This window comes from Peromyscus eremicus, chromosome 1, assembly GCF_949786415.1.
Source record: "Peromyscus eremicus chromosome 1, PerEre_H2_v1, whole genome shotgun sequence".
NCBI lineage: Eukaryota > Metazoa > Chordata > Mammalia > Rodentia > Cricetidae > Peromyscus > Peromyscus eremicus.
The window spans coordinates 189,103,878-189,128,352 of NC_081416.1; the positions used below are offsets into that span (position 1 = coordinate 189,103,878).

Sequence of the window (24,475 nt, forward strand, 5' to 3'; positions counted from 1 at the left end):
CACTCATTGACAAATCAGATATCATTTTGGAATGTTTAACTTCTGCTAAAATGTAGATTTAACCCAATATAGTATGTATTTTGACATTTACTTGTAGGCCCTATATTAGAATTTGAGGTTAAATTTATCACCAAAATATGAGAATATTCTTACAGCTACTACTAAGGTAATGAGCTACAAAATTAATTCCCTAGTATTGCTTTGAAAATATACCCCTAGATATTAAAAGAAATCCCAATTCCATCCCAAGGCATTGTTTAACTTGGATTCTTCAGTCATCATCTACAGTTGGCTTAATGGTCACTCCTCTTCTTATCTGACCCCAACCAATTAAACGCCGATGTTTCTCAACTCTTCGGCTAAGGGCAATTTTTTCTCTTACTTCTGTGCACACAGGATTAGTCAAAACAATCTTGCCCAAATCAGCCTTGACAGCACTAACTCTTCCTCCTGTTGACAGGGATCCTATGTTGACCATAAGCACTTCATTCTTACACAGCTTTTGGACATTTGCTGCTTTCTTGTCTCCTTCAGTTCGGACGCCCAGAAGACGTCTAAGCAGGAAATAGGAAATTTCCAGTTCTGTGAATATTTCAGGTAAAGCTCCAACTGCACCAAGCACTTGTCCCACCATTCTGTCAGCTCTGCACAAAGTGGGGTCGATCTTTGTGCCAACTCCAATGAGACCACCTGGGGCAGCATACTGAAGATCATTATGTTCCGCAAAAAGTGATACAATTTTGGAAAAGATTGGTTTACACATGCGTTTTCCTTCACTATCTTTGGAAACAATACCAGGTCTCACTTCTATCTCCTGGCCTACCTTTAACACTCCTTTCAGAATACTACCACCAGCTACACCTCCCTTAAAGTCATCAACTTCACAGCCAGGTTTGTTGACATCAAATGACCTGATAACAATGAGATGGGGTTCTGAAGTAAAGTCTCTTGGGGGCACTCATATTTTCTTCACTATGTACTCACAGACGACTTCAATATTATATTTCAGCTGAGCAGAAAATGGGAATAATTGGTGCTCCTTCTGCTACTGTTCCTTGTACAAAGCAAGAATCTGCTCATATTGTTCCTTAGCCTGACTTTTTTTTTACCAGATCAATTTTATTTTGTAAGATCAAAATATGCTTGAGTTTCATGATTTCTGTGGCAGCCAGGTGTTCAGAAGTCTGAGGCTGAGAACATGATTCATTACCAGCTATCAACAGAAGAGCTGCGTCCATCACTGCTGCGTTGTTCAGCATCATAGCTTCAAAATATCATGGCCAGGACAATCAACAAAGGAAACATGCCTGACTAATTTGAAGTTCCCTTTGGTCCCTGGAATGTCTGTAGGAAACTCATATGGTGTACTACTTCTGCATGACCTGTAACATTCTGGTCTAGGACAACTTGGGTCATCAAGTTTATAAATCTTAGCATTAGCATATCCAAGCTTGATGGTAATATTTCTTTCTAGTTCATTTTTGAATCTGACGGTGTGAACTCCAGAAATAGCCTTTACCACAGTGGACTTCCCATGAGCTACATGACCAATTGTACCAATATTAATTGTAGCTTGTCTGCTGATAACTTCATGTGAAAGTGGTGTCAACTTGGTGACATCCAACGTGGCGAGATCCTGTCGGGAAAGATGTGGCTGCCCGAGAGTAACTCCAACCTCACCCCCAGTCATCTTGATCAGTGTAGATTCAGTGATCTACCTATTTATCCTATTATTTCTTTATCATTTTTCTCAGAGTAGATTCGATGATCTATCTCATATCCATATTCTCTTTTCCTTTTTGCTTTCTAGGGGTAAAGATATCTTTAGGGAATCTTGAAAAGAAAAAAAATTAGGTTAATTGTCAAGTCCTGTATCATTTGTCGAGTCTCTGCCCAAGTTGACCAAAGAACTTTATATAACTTTTACTAAGTACTTTTTCAATGGTGAAAGACAGCTCCTAACAAGATGCCCTTTGTCACCTAGCTGGAAACAGATATTAGAAAATGTTAAGGAAATTCAAAGAATCTAAGGTATAATTAGGTCCTGGCTGCTGGAGGTAGCTCAAAGTGTGATTAACAACAAGGAACTGAGTGGGATGAGTCCTTTTGCATAAACTGAAAGCCACTTTCTCTCGTAGTGAGATACAGACTTACAGATATCCAGCAGAATTTTATTGTCTTGCCCTCTGTCAGAGAAAACAACACCACAGCACTGGCCCAGCACCAAGTTCCTATAATTGATCACCTAACAGGTTCAGATACCTCTCTCCAGATTAAACAATACCCAGTGACTGTGGAAGTAAAAGGGAAAGTTGATGCCCACATGGCCAGGTGAGAAGAGACAGGCATTCTGATGGTCTGTCTGACAGTCATCCTTACCTATAAAGAAACCTGGGACCTCTGAATCTCATGAGTCTGATTCCTCCAGAGAAAAAGGTGTACACTCTCCTGGTCCTGAATGATGTATTATTCAGCCTCACATTTGAAGAAGTGAGTCAACTCATCTTTGCTTTTAAATGCACAAACCCAGAGAGAGGTCTACAGTGAAAAACTTACCTGGATCAGGATTGACAAAAAATTTCAAAAACTCTACAACCCTGTTTGTATAGACACTAAATGCTGAACTCCTGCCCTTCCATCAAAAGTTTAGTGGGAAAATAGTTTATAAAAGGGCCATTGAGGGACTAGTACAGGAGTCACAGACCTTGGGCTGTAGAATGTTGTCTAAAAAAGGCCAAATTTATAGAAGGCTACCTCTCTTAGATACAAGCTGAAGAGAGGGAAAAAGAGACTTTCTCAGCAGGATTGTTGCCATCCTACAGATTCCAACTGCAAAGACTAAGATACAGATTCTAGAATTCCTAGATGTAGCTCAGTATTTTAGGCTGTAGATACAAGAGCTCTTTGAAACAGAAATTCCTCTATACACAAGCACAAATCACGGGAACTAAGTCCCTGATCTTGACTGAGTCTAAACAAAAGACATTCAAGGCTTTAAAAGATCCCTGAAATTGGCTCCAGTCCTAGAACTTAAAGACGCCTCAAAACCTTCTCATTTTCACTCCATGACACAAATGACAAAGGGAGTTTTACCCAAATGTTGGGGCCATGGAAATTCCCCATGACGTATCAGTCCAAATGATTGCAACCTGTAGCCACATGATGGCACACTGGTCAAAGATCTATAGAGACTGCTTCTATCTTACTAACAATGCAAACGAGTTTGCTGTGTCAAGATACTGCTGATACTTGTAGCATTAAGCACAGATGAGGTTTTCCACTGAAGAACAAAAATATCACCAACCATTTAATCACTGTTTTATGCAGCACAAGACTCTACTCTTGTATCCAACTTGAGTCCAGTTTGTTATCAATCCAGCTATCCTCTTGTCTGATGATGACCTGCAGATGCTCATGTAATTCTGTTACTAGATAAAAGATGAAACCAGGTACATGGGAGATGCAGTAGTTATTTTACATAAAATGATTAATGCCTTAACCAGGAACCCCATCACAGGGAGAAAAGAACTGATTTCTCTCACCCAGGATCTCATATGGGGAAAAGGAAAGTCCACCAGCATATATAGTGACCATCAGTTGGTATACTTTTACAAATCGGTGTGTCAACTGTACAGAGATTTATGGAGAAAGATGGCTTCTTGCTGCTGGGAAATAGGACATTAAAAATCTTAGCCCTCCTAGGAGCTATGTGGATTTCCCTAGTAACTGCTGTCTTTCATGGGCACACAAATGAACTCACTGTCTGACTGATGACACTAATATATTTGGGGCCTATTAATGATCTGAATGTCACATACCACAACCCAATGCTACCTGAGACTACATGGTAAAGAATAATAGTCAGTAAAAAAAAAATTATATGTTGATGGAGAATACCATAGGTAAAGGATATTCTCTCAAAAATAACTGTCTAGAAACTGGTAACTAACCTTCACCAGGCTACTCATCTGGGCACTACAAGTGTCTGTCTTGTTTAGAACAAGTTATGTTATACCTATATGGAACACACTAAGGTGGGCTATCTCTGTTAGTGCTGAAGGGAAACAAAATCAGAGAGTACTTACCAAGTAAAAGATGAAAACGAGAGAACACCACCCTGTCAAACTTTGAAAACTTTGACTTTCACCAAGATCTGGCTTGTTGGTGAGAATAAAAATACTTGCAACTTTCTTGGAAATACCATCTTTTAGTGGGTTGAAGTGTTCCCCACCTAGACTGAAACTGTTCCAATTGTAGCTAAAATGCTAAGGCATGAAGAGACGCTCTGATTTGGCTTCTGTCTAACACTAGCATCCATCCAACAATGGCCTGATATTCATACCAAAAACCCTCTTAATTAATAGCTATGACTTTAGACATAGAGCAAAAACTTCACTGTGCATCTAGACCTCAGAGTTCTGAGCTGGCAGAAAGAATGATCAGAACATAAAAGGAAACTTTAACAAAATTCTCGAAAAGAGAATGATGGATAGGCCTCCTCCTTTACTTTGCCTCAGTTTACTGTACCCAGTAGAGGGAGGGGTTAACCAGCTTTGAGATTATATTTGGAAGAATTCCCCACCTGCTTCCCAGGCTCAGAGACAAGCATTTGACAAAACTCTCTAACCATTCCTCTATCAAGGCACTAAGGTCCCTCCAGTTCTCCATACTGAATTATCTGAGATACCCAGCCCACCTCTGAATCCACCACCACTTTCACCTAGCTTAAGAAGAATGGTATCTTCTGTCTCAAGTGAGCAGCCAAAGGGACACTGGAACTAATCTGGAAAGGGCCCTACAATGTGATCCTCTCCACTCCTCTGGTGGTGAGGGTAGGTGCTAACACCATAGAGACACCACACCCAGATAAAGAAACGGGAAGCCACAGAAGCTGCTCTCAAATGGACTATGTCTGGAATATGGCCTCATTAATCATAAGGTTTCATTGGTCCCCAGGCTCTTCCATTTCCTGCCCTCATACCTCTTCCTGAATCTTGTGTTTTCACTGTGGGTATGAACACAGGATCATGGTCCAAACCGCACTCCTCCAAGGCTGGACTTGAAATTGAGGAAGATAGTAACATGGAAGGTATTAGCTAGTGTTGCTGCAGACCAGCAGACTTTATCCTATCTTAACCATTACTTGCTGATAACTAATTTAAGTGTTTGGTTGTATTGGAGAAGTGAAGGATGTTGGAGTGTATTTTTCAGATAGGAATACAGAGTTACAGTTCCATGCGTGCCTTGTGTCTTGGTCCCCTGGTTGCCAGAAATAAGTGACAATGGAAGAAAGAGCTCAGAATCTGCATGGAGCTAGGTGTAGAGCCACTTTCACTGCTAATACACATGAGGAAAACGTGCAAAGTGACTTTCTCTGTATGAGTTATGCTTCAGAAAATTGATAGTTATAACTCTTTATTGCTTTTTTTCAACTCTGGAAAAAATGTACATATTTTATATGTATTTGTAGTGTTTTCCAAAACTATATCCTCTAAAAGATAATAAAACTATGTATTCCTATTAATAAAAAGCAATGTTGATAAATCTTTGTCAGTCAAAGTTAGGGAATATGTTTAAAAAATTGACATTTTATAATTAATGTCTTCTCCTGAAAATTTCATGAACACAATTGCTTAAATATGATATGAATGAGGAAAAAAATAATAGACACCAAAAGGGCTGGGAGAAACATCAGAAGGTCTTAATCCTAAACAAAGAGCTAGAAACAACGAAGGAGTGCCAAGAGTCAGAGAAATAATCTTCGACAAAGAAGAGCAAACCAATCAAACATCAAATATCAAATGGTCACCCTCAAAAAACATACAGTACAGTAGCTTTGTATATTCTGATCTGTCTGTATTTAGGAACATATATATACAGATATAGATGCATGTAACATTTATTTTTTTACTTTTTTGATTAATCTTGAAATTTATATTTTTATTTTCTTTTTTCTATATAATTTAATATATAATTTTTTTATTAATTTTTTTCTTTCTTTTAACATACCAACCCGTTTTTCCTCCCTCTTCTTCTCCCACTCCCCTAATGTACCCCCATCCCACCCCATCCCCTCTACATAGAGAGTAAGGCCTCCATTGGGTAGTCAACAACTGTTGCTGTTAACAACAATTTTTTAAACCTCTCATGAATTTGAAAGGGAGGAAAGAGAGTTATGTGAGAAGGTTTGGAGGTAATGAAGGAAAAAAGAAATTCTCCTAAGGCATGAGTGTGCATATTATATTTTCAAAAATAGATGAAGTAATAAAAAAATTAAAACAAGCATCCCAATGCAAGATATTTAGAATAAGCTGCAAGAAAATACTTTTGGATAGGATGTGTGAAACTTCACACAAAAGAAGTTATATTTATAGTAGAAGAGAAAATCTCTTAACATCCAAATTGTGAAACATAATACTCATATGATAAATGAATTTATATCAAATTATTAATGTAGGAAATGTTTGTATTTTGGGGAAAATCTACTTTGACATATCAAGTCAAACACATTTTTAAGTAAAATGTGTTAAGGATTTGTTCTTCATCACATATATACCTAGAGATAATGCCAATTTTAATTTGGAAGGATAACATCCACTATATATAACAGGATTTGACATATGGAAGAAAATATGGCTCACCCAGGGCAAAAACCTAGCACTGAGTATGGGAGGAGTTTGATCCAAACACACACATGGTGGGAGGTTAAGTTGTCCTTCCACAGATGATCTCTCACCTGCATGTGAGACCTGAGGCATGAGTGTGCATGGACACACACACAAAAATGTAGTAAAAAATGCTTTAAAAAGTCTGTACCATGTGCATTCCAATAGACGAAGTCATGTTGCCTAGAAAAGATAACATATTAATCTGAAAGTCAGTATAAAATTTTAATGTTCATATATCATATTACCTGAACAGTTATCATAGCCTTAAAGTGAAATCCATTTAGTAATTTTAAACACACAGAAACTAATGTAGTGGAGTGAAGTTCCTGCCCACAGCTTATTAGTTTTGTAATCTTGATAACTAAGATGAGTATTTCTAGGCATGTAAAAATTCAGAAACAATTGAAAAGAGACAAAGAAACAGAGGCTCAAAGACAAATGACACCTTCCCTTTTGAACATACATATGCACTCTCAAACTGTAATAAAGGATGGGATGCAATCAGAAGGCCTACGAAATGATGTTAGTTTTCAGATATGTACACTTTTTTTTTGAAGAAATCGTTTCTTTTTCTTTCTCTTGTTTCTGACTTAGAACCTCCTTGTCTTTTTTTTTAAATAAAGATTTATTTATTTATTACATATACAGCATGTATGACTGTAGGCCAGAAGAGGGCACCAGATCCCATTACAGATCGTTGTGAGCCACCATGTGGTTGCTGGGAATTGAACTCAGGACCTCTGGAAGAGCAGTCAGTGCTCTTAACCTCTGAGCCATCTCTCCAGCCCCCCAGATATGTACACTTCTTGTACCCAAACTTGTATGAAAAAAATTAGGCAAGTTTGTCCAATGGTAGATTTTGAGAGAGAAAAGGAAAAAAGGAAAAAACAAACATATTGATCTTTTATAGTAACAAAAATATTTCCCTACCACAGACTTAGTTTGATTTTATTTCTGACTTAATACTAAACAGCCCTACATGGCCACAGTCATGTCAATGTGTCTTACGAACAAACCCATCAAAATGAGACTAAAAAAAAACTTATTAAAAATGCATGGAACAAACATGTAAAATGGTAAACAAGTCTGAGAATAAAAGATTAGCAAATAATTAATTTATTAAAAAAGAGCCTTGCAGACAGGCAGAGATGTTTACACAAAGAATTATTCCCACCTTCTAAGTCTCACACTCTTACTGCTAAATCCGTGGCATCTAACACATGCAAATTTGTGACTCTACCAACTCATCTCTCCATAGGAACAGCTTTTGGTAGCATCACCTCTTGTCATAAGAGTACATCTAGAATTCTGGACTGCCCTAAAGAGGCAGGTCAAACTGTGATAAAACCATCTTCCCTCTGAAGATGTAACATGAAAAACATGTGGCTGTATAGGCATGGCCAAGTAAGATCACAAGATTACAACTATCATATTTGGAAACTATAATTACTAAACAAGTAACCTTATTGTATCATCGTTGAGAAAAGAAAATAAAAAGAAGACTAACATACAATTAAATAAGGACTTTTGGATTGGAGAAGGGTTTTTCCTCATAAAAACAGGAATTTTAGAGGTTTGAATACATATATCACCTGGGTCACTTGTAACATGAAATCTGAAACAGCATAAATGAACAACAGCACTTACTGTATGTGAAGGTTGGTGAAATAGTACAGCAGATTAGGATGTGGAACTTGTTACCTGTGTAGATAGTATGAACAGGGAAAAATACACCAATGACCACATCTCCTTCATGGTGAAAGTCTTCTTTGATTCTGAAATAACACTCAGAGGAGCTATAGGTATATGCATGACTGTGATTAAACAAGATCCTGATAATAATAACCAAAAGAAAACATCCCACCAACACACATGTCTGCTCAGACATAAGTCTGATGGATCCAGATCTCACAGTGTCCTGCAGGTTTATACTTAGCTCAAGTGTTTGTGACCATATGCGCTTCTAACTTTGTTGATGGGTGAGGCTGTCACAATAACCCAGAGAGCTGTCACACTCTGAGCACTTTCTTATACCTCCTCCACTGCCACTGCGAATTCTGAAACTCTTTCTTCCCTTGGGCTCTGCATCTGAGGACCCGTATTCACATGAAATCAAGCTGGAAAGTATGTTTATAGATTTTCTTCTACACCCGTAGGCACCATGATTTCATCTAAAACAACAGACAGTAAGAGCTCAGGGATGAAGTCCTCTTTGGATAATTTGGTCACAAGAATGAAGCAAAAACTTTTCATATGAAAACAACTGAGCTTGTTGTAAACAGGCTACATTAGATGATGACGTTCCAAGTGTAGTGGAAAAGAGAGGATCAAAATCCCATGATGGATGAAACCCACCAGAATGATTGATTCATCGTGATTTACAAAACTAAAGGAAACAGGTGGATTCTCCCTTGTTTAGGGTCTGTCTATCAGAGTTCCTTTCCTTCTATAATACATCCAAACATGAAGATCAATGTAATGTCCACACCTGATACAATCCATTTATTTCTCACTTTGAGAGAATTAATGGTCCTACTAAATTATTCCATTCCAAATGAGCTAATTAATTCAGAAATGAAATTTCTTGTTCAGATTCTGGGCTTTGAGCTACTGCTCAACAGCTGTCCTAGTTAATCCTTAGTAAACCATTGAGTAGATAATTTGTTCTAATTCATACCTTAGGGGTTTACCAGCTACTTACCCTGTTATGAGAATATGATAGTGGTGGGAAATCTTTCTCTTTTCTGTATAAAGCATGATAATTTTAAATCCTCTCAATGAATCCTTCATCTAATAAACCAAATGAAGCTATGATGATGAGGGCTCTATTTCCTAGTTCACAGCATAAGGTAACTCAGTAAAAGTACTTTGTATTATGTTGTATTAATGAATGGATGTTCCAACCCATATATAAGCTTCCTGAAGAATGTATGAAAGAGTGGAGTGAATAAAAGCCCACAGACACTAATCTGAAGATTGATAACCGTTACTATTTCGTTCTGAGTCATGTGCAGTAGAAGGCAGACAGAAACATCTGAAATCATCCAGTTGGCAATGAAAGTAGGAAATCCCTCCATTACTTATACACAGAAAAATATCACTTGTGCTTCACGAACATAGAAAGAAAAATGAGCTGAGATAACTAAACAGGATATGTGGATGCTGTGTATTGTCCTGTAAGGGATGTGCTACTTAGGCACAACATTCTTTGAACATATTACTTAGATCCCATGATGTGCTGGCTTTTGGTTTAGCACATAGTATTTTACTTTATGTTTTGTTGTTACATTTTAGAAGCTCATTCTTTTCTAATGAGAGAAAGAATCAAGTGGATCTTAATATGAGGGAACACTGGGTGGAACTGGAATGAGTGGAGGAAAGGAAAGCTGTGATCAGGATATATTGTATGAGAAAAGAATATGTTTTTAATAAAAGTTGGAAAATTAAAAAGATGAAAGCCAAATACTTTCATCTTAATGGACTAGATACTTATTCTTTTTATGGATTTGCCTATCTGGACATAATGCACATGTCAAAACTAACATCTAGTACCTTAATGAACACCTTATACACCATCATGGTATTCCACACAACATTATTTATGTGTGTGTGTGTGTGTGTATTTTTTGTTTTTAAATCCCAATCAATTTTCCCTCCCTCCCTTCTTCCCAGACCCTCTGATCTTCCCACTCCCCTAACACACCCTTCCAGTACTCCTCCCCTGTTTCTCTTCAGATACATGTGGACCTCCCATAGATATCATCCAGCCATGGTATATAAAGTTGCAGTAAGACTGGGCATTTCCTCTTCTATTAAGGATAGAGGAGGCAAACCAGTAGGAGTAATGTGTCTCAAAATCAGGCAACGGAATCAGAGAGAGACCCTCAACCCACTGTTAGTACTCCCACAAGAAGACTAAGCTACACAACTGTAACATGTATGCAGATGGATTAGATCAGTCCCCTGCAGGACAGTACTGGAAGAGACAACTGGAGTCTGGGGCATCTCTGTGATGATCTAGAAACCTAGAGCAATGGAAACTCTCAGGAATCAATGACAGTGTCCCTATCTAATCCTCTTAGCAATAGGGAGTATGGAGCCTAAATCAGCCCTCTCCTGTAACCAGACAAGTATTTCAGGGGAGGAATTGGGACACCAACAGAGCATTATTTCTTACCAACAAACTTTCTTCATAGGCAGAGAATTAAAACTTTAGGCCCATATTCAAGGAATCCACTAGGCTTAATATGGTCTCCACCTTATTTGTGTTAGGTCTTCTGTGAAATTCTGTACTAAAATATTTGGTTCTGAGGTTTTTTGTTTGTTATTTTTATTTTTTGGTTGGGAGAGCTCAAATGACTGCTTTTATTACACAAGGAGTTATAATTCTCTTTAAATTATTTACATGATGTTGATTTAACTTTGGTAAGTGGTATGCTCTGAGAAAATTATCTATGTATTTTAATGTCCAAGTTAAGTGGAGACAAGGTATTTAAAATATGTCCTTTTGATTCTCTCGATACCCTTGGTGTCTGTTTTTATGTCATCTTTTCCTTTTTATTTTTTCTAATTTGGGATTATTTTCTCACCAAATTAAATTAGGTTGGACAAGGGTATTTCAATTTTATTGATTTTGTCAAGGAAACATCTTATGTTTCATTGATTTTGAGATATATATTTGTTTTTGTTTCTATTTATGGATTTAAGCCGTGAGTTCAGTTATTTCTTGCTGTCTAATTTTGGGTATGATTTCTTTTTTTCTCCAGATTTCATGTGTGGTGTTTTGTTAGTAGTATGAGATATCTCTTCTTTTTTCATGTAGACATTTAGTGCTATGAACTCTCCTCTCAGAACTCTCTTCACTCTTTCCTGTGCTCAATATTGGTATGCTTTGTATTCATTGTCATTCAACTTTAGAAAGTCTTTAATTTATGTCTTAAGCTAGTTTTCATTTAGGGATGAGTCCTTTATTTTTCATGGGTTTGCAAAGTTTCTTCTGTTTCCTTTTTTGTTGATTCCTGATATAAGCATGGTTTTCAGAGTGGATGTATGGTGCTATTTCATTTTTTCTCTTGTCTATTGAGACTTGCTTTGTATCTGAGTATGTGGTCAATTTTGGAGAAAGTTAAATGAGCTGCTGCAAAAAAGGTATTATATTTTTTGTGCATGTTTGAGCGAAACGTTTTGAAATTCACTCTTAGGCACATTTGTTTTTTAATATCAGCAAGTCAGCACTTTTCTGCTTAATTGTACCCTGAATTGTAGGACCACTGATGAGAGTGGAACATTGAGTCTTCCTCAATGTTTGAGGGTCAATATGTCATTTAAGATGTAGATCGTTTTATTTCTGTACTTGTGTGTCCTTAATTTTAATGTGCAGATGTTAAGAATTGCAATGTCATCTACATAGAGTATTACTTTTGATGACTGTCTAGTGTCCTTTCCTATTTCTTCACATTTAATTTTGCTTTGAAGTATATTTTATCAAATATTAAAATGGCTACACTAGCATGCTTCCTAGATACATTTGGTTGTAATATGTATTTCTGGACTTTTTCATGCAATGATGTCTATTCATGATGTAAATGCATTTTTCTTGCATGCAGAAGAAGAATGGATTCTGTTTTCACATCCATTCTATCAGTGTGTGTATTTTTATTGTGGAATTGCAATGATTGAGATTGAGAAACATTAATGCAAGTGATTGTTCATTCCTCTTATTTTGTTGTTATTGTTATTATTGTGGTGTTTGTGTTAGTAGTGCTGGACATGTGTGTGTGTCAGTGTTGGTGTGAGTGTTTTTATTCTTTTGATTTGTTCATCCGGAATCATTTATTCCCTGTTTTTTTTCTAGGGTATGGGAACCACTTTAGGTTATATTATTTGTATAGTGCCTTCTTTAGGGCAATATTTATAGACAGTTATTTAGATTTATCATCGAATGTCTGATTTTTTCCAACTATGGTAACTGAAATTGCTGGGTATGGTAGCCTGGGTTGGTATCAACGATCTCTTAGAGTCTGTATAACATTTGCCCATGACTTTCTGACTTTTAAAGACTCCACAGAGAAGTCAAGTATTAGTCTCTGCCTTCATGTGTTAATTGGTTAAGTGATTGTTAAATTTTCAAATTCAGCTTTCAATTATTTGTTTCATACATTCACTGTTTTGATTTTTCTGTACCAAATTTTGCTTCTAGTCCAGTCTACTTTGTGTTGTGCTTACTCCTGGTACCATTTTGCCTCCTCCTTCTTTAGGTTAGGGAAATGTCCTGGTATGGTTTTGTTTAAATATTTTCTATGCCTTTGACCTGATTTTCTTCTACTATTCCAATTATTCTTAGATTTGATGTTTCCATAATATTCCAGATTTCCTGAATGCCTTGTGCCAGGAGTTTTTCAGATTTTACATTTTTTTACAAAGGGGTCTATTTTTTCTATTTTCTTCAGTGCCTGACTTTCCCTTTTCCACGATTTATATTCTGTTGGTGAGACTTGAATCTGAGGTTCCTGTTTGAGTTCCTACATTTTTAGTTTACAGGTTTTCCTCAGTTAGAGATTTCTTTACTGATTTTTCCACTTTCCCATCTTGAACTGTTTTATTCATTTTCTTCCATTGTTTATTTGTGTTTTCACAGACATCTTTGAGAGATTTACTCATTTCATCTGTGAGGACATCCATCATTTTCATAAATGGTATGTTAACAACTTTATCATGTGCTTCAACTATGTTGCAATACTCAGGGGCTACTGCAGTAGTGTTATTGGTTGTTATTGTTATTGTTTATATTTTTACATTGATATCTAGGCATCTAGGTTTGAGATGATTATAATTCTAGGTGTTGATATCTGGACTAGTCTTTATTTTGTGGATTCTGGGATTCTGTGTTTTTCTTTTTTTTATTTCTTTTGCCTTCTGCCATTGTTTGGAGTGTATTTTGGCTGCGTGTTACCTGGTAGGAACTTTGTCTAGGATCATGATAATTTTGGTCCCTGGGGCCTCAGGGTAAAATATGTTTCTAGTTATTGTGACATGACACTTAGAAATGGAGATGAGCTTGGTGGGTGTCTGGATGATTCCACAGACAGGAGGAGACAATGCTTAGTTCCCAGGGAATGAGTGTAGAGACTGAGAAGAGTCCTATTGGCACTGTAGGTTGAGATAACAGTGTATGTGATGAGGAAGGTTTGAAGAATGGGTCTTCATGATTCACTGAACAAGGGTACATCAGAGAAGGGAGGCCTCACTAGGTGATCTGTTAGAGAGATGGGATGACAGCAGAGGTTAGATGTGGAGTAAAAAAGGCAGAATTGAAGAGCTGCAGTTAACCTACCTGAATCTTTGGATTGGAAGGAATCCCTGAATTCCTTCCATTGGAAGTAAATGAGTAAAATAGTTCAAGGCATGAAAGAGGAAATAGAATCAATAAAGAAATCCCTAACTGAGGAAAATCTGGAAATTAAACATTATAGATTTTATTTACATGAAATGTTCTGATTTTGCTTTTTCCTCCCTTTAGTCCACCTAGTTATTCTTTCTCCCAAATTCACCTCCTACCTGATCCACCATTTATGTCCTATTAGGAAACAAACAAGCTTCTGAGGGATAATAATAAAATAAGTCCAAAAAGAATTGGAATAGTTCAAAATCAGCAGACAGATGGAAAAGATCTCAAGAAAAGGAACAAGAACCATATAGTCACAGAGACCTATTTTTTCACACATTCAGGACTCCAAAAATAAAAGCATAAAACAAGAAGCTACAGTATTTATGCAAAAGATCTGTATGACCAAGATAGATAGCTATAGATAGATAGATAGATAGATAGATAGATAGATAGATGAAATAAAAACAAAACATGAAATTAAAAGTAAGTTAAAATAACACAGAGATATAAATTTAAAATAATAAGAAAGACCTAACACAAAACAGTGAAATAAGGAACCTTCAAAGGTGACTTTGAGTTAATTTTCTTTGGGTCATCTAGTACTGGACTTGTGGCCTACCCTTAAAAGAAGTCAGTTTCCCTAGTGATACTCTCTTGGAAAAATCCAAGTATTCATTTGAAAGTGATTATCATTTGGAGGTAACTATGGAGTGAGTGGTGAAGGAATGAATCCACTTCTCCTTTCAGATCAAGGACCCCATATGTTTCTACTTTTCAAAATAACTCTAAAATTTTGAGGGTTAATTCTAAGATCTAGAAAGTCTACACCAATATAAAGAAGGTGAAATGTTTTATAATACAAATTGGTTTTACAGAAGCAATGATTACAAGAATAAGAAGTAAATAACACATAGTTCATAGTGGTAAATAGTTCATTGGAAGTTCTGAAGCATTCACATTATTGTATTAAAATGAGTGATTATTCTTTCAAAGATAAATACTATCAAATTTGTAAATATTCTCTGTTTATAAGTAGAAAGTCAATAAAAAACATGTGAGGCCATTCAATTAATTTCCTTGCAAGAGAAGTATCTAAGATCAATCTTGTAAAGGCATTCTTATTCAATGAATATTTACTAGTATAACAAGTAGAATGGCAACATAGCTATTATACAAAATAATCTGCACTACAAATACGATTCATTGTTGTGTTAGAGTACTTAAATTTTTATGAAAAGACTTACTAGTCTTTCATAGTCAAAAATAATGTGAGATATTCACATATACATATAATGTAGCATAAAATTATGTACGTGTGTCTCTGGCACATCACAACCAAATTTCTGATGTGTCAGTTTCACTACTATATTGCAAATGTACTGGTGATTGTAGACACTACTGTACATTAATAAAAAACACATAATTTACTTTTTCCATACGTATTATTATACGTACTTCTATTCTTTGCATAAGCAAAGGAGAGTGGATTTTCATGGGGTTCATCGTTCAGTTGAAGAAAGAGACTGACAGCTGGAAAACAGTCAGAGGACAGTGCAATTATCTTGACCACGAGAAACTCTAGATCATATCAAAGAGTTAAATTAGCTTGCAAGAGTCAGGAGAGTGTAGAAAAGTAGACAAAAGTGCTCACCAATAGCAGAATGGTCTTTGTGGCTCTGGATTCAGGCAAGGATCTGAAGAAGAAGTTGCTCCCATGAATCTGCTCATTCTCTTCCTTTGTCTGTAGAGGATGAAAACCTTGGAACCACTGGACCATAATGTTGCCTTACTGAACGAGACATAGGTACTGGAGAGTAATAATGCAGAGAGGTTGTCAAAGGTCTTATTATGACAAAGAGAAGAACAGTACCCAAACCCTTTTAGCCTTGTCATATATTTATATCTCCATGTTGCAGTCATGTTCATAGGAAAATGGTTGTTTATGATCAGGGACAGAATCCAATTCAGGCACACACTTTAAGCAATGTAATTGTAAGACTTGATGTTAAGCTTTGACAATCTATTGCCCTTAGGGCTGATGGCAATGGCCTGGCAGACACTCAGCATACTGGTACTACTGATGTACACACCCCTCTGTACTCTGTGAATATAGAAGAGCAGTTTGCACACAAAATTATCAAGGAAGTTTTTCCAGTCACAAGCAGCCATTGTCTGTGGCACTCCTCTACTCAGGGGAGTTAACAAGTTGGCTGCAACCAAGTGCTGCCAGATGCAGTCTGTGGATCCTAGCCTGCACCTATTGAGGGGAAGAAACAGAACATGGTAGAGGAGAGAAGAATTTCCCAGGATTCCAGCAACAGTCCATGTAAATAATATTACTACCATGGCCACCTCACCTTCTACTATGCTCTCAGATCCTGCTTGCTAAGGATGAAGCTATGCCTGAAAATGTTAGGAACAGGCAGCATGCACTGTGTGAAAGCCAGTCTTCCCATGCATAGTTAGTCTCTCACTGTGCTACTTTAACTTGTTAGGTTTTAGGATAAAGATTTATTTCAAAGAGTGGCTTTATAACTTTAGACACTTAATATTGTGCCGAGGACGGCATATAAGAATCCTGACCTGCTGCCAGCAGAGACTGGAGAAAAGGGAACCCAAGATTGTGGACCATCAACCCTCTGTGTGTTCCCCTCCAGATCTGCTTAGCAAGACTCTAGAGGGCCAAGTCAGAAATGCCTATGTGTCCCAAGGTCATGCTTTATGGCATGCACATGTCATGTCCTCCTCCATATAAATACTTCTTGTAATACTAGTCTTTTTCTTCTATTTGATCTTCATATTCTGTGTTTCTAAATCAATGGTGATTTCTGTGATACAGGAAAGGAGTGAAGTAAATTTTACAGGAAACTACACAGAGATGATCACCCAGGCTGGGGTTAAGGCACTTACACAGGTCGTGGGAAAGAACCTGTAGCCTGGGGAAGCTTTTCAGGCTTGGATAAACTGTACCGAATGCGTGGTCAACTATAGCACATGGTATGATGTGTTTCAACACACTGGACTCAAATTGGCCATTATGAATAATTCAGTTTCTGAGGATATTCCAAGGACATTGTGTAAAACTTGAGACTCTAAGGGATATTGGCTGAAGACTGTGGATGGAGTAACATGTAGATGGGATGACAAACTAAAAGTGTGGGAACCTAGAATAGGAGGAAAATAGTGGCCCCCACCAAGAAAGGGAGATGGTAACTTTAATTCAGATATTTTTTCATCCTCCTGAAGGAGTGTGGAGATAATGTGCCAATGGTTGGAGTGATTGCTACAAGTTTTATTGGGTTCCTAGAATAAAAAGAGCTGCCTTCTGTAGAACAAAAGACAAGGTCAATAAGACCAAATGACAGCCTACTGAATGGGAAATGATCTTCACCAACCCCACATCTGACAGAGGACTGATCTCCAAAATATATAAAGAACTCAAAAAAGTAGACATCAAAATACTGAACAATCCAATAAAAAAATGGGCTACAGAGCTTAACAGAGAATTCTCAACAGAAGAAACTCAAATGGCTGAAAGGCATTTAAGGAATTGATCAACATCCTTAGTCATCAGGGAAATGCAAATCAAAACAACTCTGAGATACCATCTTACACATGTCAGAATGGCTAAGATTAAAAACATTGAAAACAGCTTATGTTGGAGAAGATGTGGAGCAAGGGGACCACTCTTCCACTGTTGGTGGGAATGCAAACTTGTACAGCCTCTCTGGAAGTCAGTATGGCAGTTTCTCAGAAAATTGGGAATAAGTCTTCCTCAAGACCAAATTAAACCACTATTGGGTATATATCCAAGGAATGCTCAATCTTAACACAAGGACACATGCTCAACTATGTTCATATCAGCATTATTTGTAATAGCAAGAACCTGGAAACAACGTAGATGCCCTTCAACTAAAGAATGGATAAAGAAAATATGGTGCATATACACAATGGAATACTACTCAGCAGTAAAAGACAATGATATCATGAAATTGCTAGCAAATGGATGGAACTAGAAAATATCATCTTGAGTGAGATAGCCCAGACTCAAAAGGACAAACATAGTATGTACTCACTTATAAATGGATACTAAATGTGAGGGAAGGGATGGCCAGACTGCAACCCACAACTCCAGAGAGGCTAGCTAATAGGAAAAGACCCTAGGAGGGACACATTGATGACCCTGTAAAGGAGAAGTGGATGAGATCTTTAGGAGGGGACTGGGTGTTGGGGGGGTGGCAGAGGCCGAGGAGTGGGGGATGAGCACAGAGAGAAGTTGGAGGGTCAAGCTGGAACTGAGACAGAGTGGGAGGGCAGAGAGGAAGATACCATGATAGATGAGGACATCATGGGAATAGGAAGAGGCAGGGTGCTAGGGAGTCTCTTAGGAATGCACAAGGTTGACCCCACCTTCGTCTGCTTGTAGTGATCCAGAGGGTGTCTGGACTGGTCTATGCTAGTGACCAGCCTAGCAAATAACCTAGTTGTCATCATAGAGCCTTTGTCCAATGTCTGATGGAGGCAGATACAGAGATCCACAGCCAGGCACCAGGCTGAGCTCCCAGAATCCAATTGATGAGAGAGAGGAGAGATACTGAAGGCGAGGGACGTTGAGATCATGATGGGAGGACGTGCAGAGATGACCGGCCATGCTAGTGGAAGCCCATGAACTGTGGACTGGTGGCTGTGGAGCCCCCATAGGACTGGGCTAGGCCCTCTGGATACGGAAGACAGTTGTTTGCCTAGAACTGTTTTGGGGGCACCCAGGCAGGGGGATCTGGAATTGTCCTTGGTGCATGGGCAGGCTTCTTGAACCCAGTGACTGTGGTGTGACACCTTGCACAGCCTTGGCGCATTGGCAAGGGACTTGGACTTGCCTAGGCTCAGTGTGCTGGGCTCTGCTGACTCCCCATGGGAGACCTTGATTTGGGGGATGTGGTGATGCAGGGTGGTTCGGGAAAGAGGGCTGGGGGTGGAAGGAGGGAGGAGGGGTGATCTGTGGATAGTATGTGGAGTAAGTAGATCATTTCTTATTAAAGAAATAAGAAAAAAATAAATAAAATGAACTGCCAAGAAAGGTGAGCTTCCTTTTATGGAAGCTCTGAAAATTGGACCAGTTCTTCCTTGTAATTGTTGGGATATAGAAGGACATAAGTTGCTGACTTTCAGGACAGATTTCTTGTCTGAGGTCATTGTGACACACCAGTCATGGAGCTTGGTGTTTGCACAGGGCTCAGGAGGAACTTAGGTGGCTGTAGGGGTCTTGAGGTTGGAGCAGGCTGTGTGAGAAGGAAATGACTGTGTGGTACATTCATTACTGTTCTTATTTTTATCTTTTTTGCAAAATTGCATGTTGCTAGCCTCTGGGTCAAGTGCTTAGAAGATTGTATAATCATTAATAATAAAAATAGATTATGCTTGCTTTGGTGTTAAGCCAGGGATAGTTCCTGTGTTTAGTAAAAGATGTTGAAGAATATGTTGGTGATTTTCTAAGAATAACCTTTGGAATCATGAGAACATTCTGTATTGGGTGATTTCCCCTTTTCTTTCTGTTCCCCCTTGCTCATGATAATAAAAGACTGAGGTTTCCAAGGCAAAAGCAGAAGCTAAAGAAGCTGTAGGAAAGAAGCTACTTAGCAACCACAGAAGCCCGAAGTGACCTGTCAGCTTGCACAAGCATTGTCTCTGAGCTGTTACTGCACCTTCCAGGTATCCCGTCCTTTGGACCCCTGAAACTGCTGAGGCTGGTCCCTGGCAATAGTGTATAGGTATCTACTATGAATGCCACACTCATTTCTTCCATGAATCTCAATGAATTGAAAATTCATTGCTATACCTGGCATTCCACTGGTAAAAAAAAAAAATGAGAGAAGTTTTGCTCAACTAAATATTTGTATATTCATACTTGATTAGTAATCAGATAGGACTTTTAACTGATTTAACACAGATGCAGAAAAAAAGACATATCTTTATCTCAAGTAAAACATAGGTTAATTGTAAAAATTAGGAGAAAAACAAACTTATTCTTATACTATTAGACCATTATTATCTAGCATCGTATATTTTTTGTAGTAAGAAATTTCAAATTTATGATTTATTATTAGGCAAAATTAAGCAGTCTCTACACATGGAGGGAAATAGAACAGAAACCTGTCTCATAACAGGTGTGTATTGTTTGAAAATGGTCCAAATCCCATATTGGTACATACATAATCATTTATTCATAATGATGTTAAAATCACAAAGTATAATTAACAACAGATGGAGTCAAATGTAATAGCTTAATAGCTATAAAGAAGAAATAAACCAAGATGAAATTTGGGAAGTCTGTCCAGCATTGCCATTGGTCAGAAGACATATTGAGTGGTTAATAGAAAACAGAGAAAAAAAAAGAAGTGAATGAAAACCATTAATCTACCCTGCATATTGGGAAACAATTTATAAAACTTTTCCCATTTTCTACAGAAATGAACATCAAGATAGTTTGTGTGTATTCTTATATAGTATAATTAATACTTTATTGAATGTTCTTACCTTTTGCAAATTATAATAGTTTTGACATCTTTTCTTAATGTATTGATTTTTAAAGCTTGCTAAGTTTTCTCATTTGAAGTAAAAAAAATTGGAGCCTACTTTAAAAAAGAAATAGAGAATAGAGCATGTATTTTTTGTTTCTAAGAATTTATTTATTTTATTTAATTAATGTATTAATTTTACATCAGGATGGCAGTCTTCCATCCCTCCTCTCATGCCACTCCTTTTCTCACTTCCCTGAACCCTGCCTCCATCCTCTCTTCCTCCATATTCACTCAGAAAGATGCAGGCCTCCTATGAGCACAAGCAAATCATGATATATCAAGTTACCATGAGACCAACACCTCCCCTTTATTCAGGCTGGGAAAGGCACTTTAGCCTGAGGAATAGGTTACCAATAGCCAGATAAAGCACAGGGACTGCGCATGCTGTCTTTGCCAGGAATCCCAGAAATAGACCAAGTTACTCAATTATCACAAATACAGAGGCTCAAAATCATTCCCATGAAGCTGAGCATATAATTTTCTTAGGAATGGAAGAAGACTGAGAAGTAACACTACTTTCATGGATATATATATATATATATATATATATATATATATATATATATATATTCTGCCCTGTGTTGGCCTGAATGTTCTTATTATTATATAATTGAAATGATTGATTTATATACATCAAACTGATATTAATATTTATACAAGTTTTAGGTTCATAGCTGTGCACTGCAACGAGAAAAGAGACTATAGTGTACCCCTCAACTTTAAGCATTCTCTGATTGGATTAGTATGTTAGATGGGTATTTTTGTGATAAAATGGTAGGTAATTCTTTAAACAGAATAAAAGATTTTACACACATGACTGGAGTTGTTTGGTTTGGATAATGCAAGTACTAATGTTAATCTTAAGGTGCCTTAGGTGACTTTAAGAAGGAATACAACTCATCATGAGCTCAGAGAGCTGGCCTTGCAGAAAGGATAAAATTCCTCTTCCCTAGTGTGCTGACTTAAAGGCATATCAGCCTCCAAGCACTAGATCCAGTTTCGGCCCAGGATGACTGGATCCTCTTCACTGTGTGCATGGGGAGACTGCAGGAAGAGCTCTTGGGAACCTGACAATTCGGAGGAGGGTAAGTGTGGAGGGATGAGCAACAGATGGGTTTTAAAACAACTGTCAGTACTTTGAAAAACCAGGTGTCATTATCACTTATATTAAATCAGAGCAGTGTGATTGTGGAATCCTATCCATGTATGTGATCTAGGGTTTTGAGGTCTACAACCTCAGTTATCTGTTGGTGGGTCATGTTTCTCTGGATTTATTCTGATTGATGATCCTGTCTTTATGTCAGTTACAAACTCACTTGTATTCAGGTGAGGTTATTTACCTTGAATCTTGTGATTGTCTTTTACTTCTGGATTCTGCCTAGAGGAGTACACATGGAGACTATACCTGTAACATTCCTTTTGAAAACATACTGTTCTTGGATCCATGATCTCTGTGAACAGCAGGTGAGCTGCAGGGAGGAATCTAGTACCTCAGACATGGGTTTTGAGTCTGTGATCTCCCCTCCCCTCAGTCCTGCAATTTTCTCCTGCAGTAGTAATGGGTTTACAGAGCTGTAGTGCCAATGACTTTTCTGAGCAATTTTTTTCCTGGTGACAGTTGTCAAAAATGGAAAAAGTCTCTTGATATCATGGTGAGAACTCCTGAAAACTGCAATCCTGTAGCTCTCTATAGGGTGTATAGAAAGCCACACTGTACCCCATCTAGGCAGCTGGACATTTGAAGCTATCCTCCCATAATGCTTTTCTGCTTCTATATCACTGGAGAGAGGTCCTTGTGAAAGTTGCTTGCTTCTGCCTTCCCAGACAAGAGAATTTGTTTTTCCTTGAGTACAGTGTACCTTATATGTCCTCCTGAGGTGCTGCTGTTTCAACTCAGAGGAAACTGAAATAAAACAGAGATGGCTGTGCTTCCCAGTGGGTGCACCACTGTTGACAATGAATATCCATTTTCCAGAGTTCATCTATGTTTATGCAGGGAAAAACAGCACCCAAAAATCACCTCCCTGGTGCTTGTTTGAATGTTGAAAGGCCCAGTATTATACAGCCACAGTGCAGACAACAAAAGCAGCAAATTGTCGTGAGATCTTGACTTTAAGCAAAGAAAAGCAGCTCTGGCACTGTAATATTCCTTTCTAATATAGGTACTCCATGCAGGGGTCAGGGAGTTAGGTCAGAAAGTTCATTGACAACAACAATCCTGGTTTGTCCACTCAATCCCCAGAGATACATGCTGGTAACTGAAAAGTTGATTGTAAAAGGGATGCCATATTTATCATGTTATAAATTATCCTTTTATATGCATTCATTTAAAATTCTGATTAGGTTTCTAATAGTATATTATGATTCTGTAAATAAATTAATACAAGATAAAACAACAAAAACAGAAATTTTGTGGTTGTCATAATGCAGACCTCACATGTTTAATACTTAACAAATATGCATCCCTGTAGATGAATTTCTAGGCTTATCAAATAAGAAACACAGAGCCAAATAGAGGAATGCAAGCCATAGAGATCAGAGAAAGAGCCACCAACTAACCTTAGCTCACCACATTGCCGTAGCTTCTCAAGAGAACCTCTTCTTATCTAACCTACGCCTTTAATGCTTTCCTGTTCTGCCTTCTTATTGGCTCTAAGCCCAGCCACATCACATCCTCATCACCCGCTGTCTATACAGACCTCCATATCTCTATGGTTGGTACTGGGATTAAAGACATGTGTCACCACGCTTGGCTGTATCCTTGAACACACAGAGACTCTGGCTGCCACATGATTGGATTAAGGGCGTGTGCTACCACCACCACCTGACTTCCCATTATGGCTGACTATGACCTCTGATCTCCAGACAAACTTTATTTATTAACATACAAATAAAGTATCACATGTCAGGACAAATAATATATCACCACACATCCCATGTACTGGAACACACAAACAAATTGCAATGTTTCAATTTAAATTGTGTGTCATTTGGTTAGTACCTTCTACAGGAGCTTCAGGACCCTGCATGGGTTACTTTTACCAGATTACCTAAATCCCAACCTTTGCCCTTCAACATAGTCCCAATGGAATTAAGATCAAGGGATTTACTGAGACTAAAGAATAGACTTGCAGTAGAGATCAAGATATGTAAGAAGAACAACATATAATATGTTCACTCTTTGATGGCTATGAGCAGATATACTTAACATGTTATCACTGAAGATGCAGGAAATTGAGTTACACTACTGTAGTTTAGTATTTTTGAAATACAGCTTGTTTGAGGGGATTTGGAGAATGGAACTGATTGGATGGTGATGGGTTTAGTATACAGTCATTCCAGAGGTTCCATAAATGATAGCTATTTTACTGGGTTTTCCAAACACAAAAGTGGCATATTTACTTCTCATTTTGTACTTCCTTATTGTATCCTTCATAGCAAGAATTTTATTATTTCTTCTCTTGGAAGTATGGATTTGTTTGAGAATGTGAATAGTATAGGTAATTATCATGTAACAATGAGTACTGAGGTATTTTTGATCAAGAATTACAAACCTTGAAAAGCCCAGTATGTCAAAGACCTGCAAAATGATATATCTGTGTAATGAACCACACACCTGAGGTGATCGTATGACTTATTCATTCAACAGATGCCAACCACATACTAGTTAAGGTATGGTTGAAGGAAAGAACACATTATTTCATAAGATGACCTTAAGAACAAATACATAGCTGAGCTAAGCATTGACACAAATCTGTAGAATGATTTTTATAACACAGACTGTGTACAAAATCTGGCACATTTATGACATGAAGCCATGTATATAACACGTGATACAGTTT

General features: G+C 37.7%; 1 pseudogene; it reads right to left on the reverse strand.

Annotated features, from left to right (window-relative positions):
* Window positions 1-34: 34 nt before the first annotated feature.
* On the reverse strand, window positions 35-1,690 carry LOC131894428 (eukaryotic translation initiation factor 2 subunit 3, X-linked-like; annotated as a pseudogene).
* Between the last annotated feature and the right edge of the window lie 22,785 nt (window positions 1,691-24,475).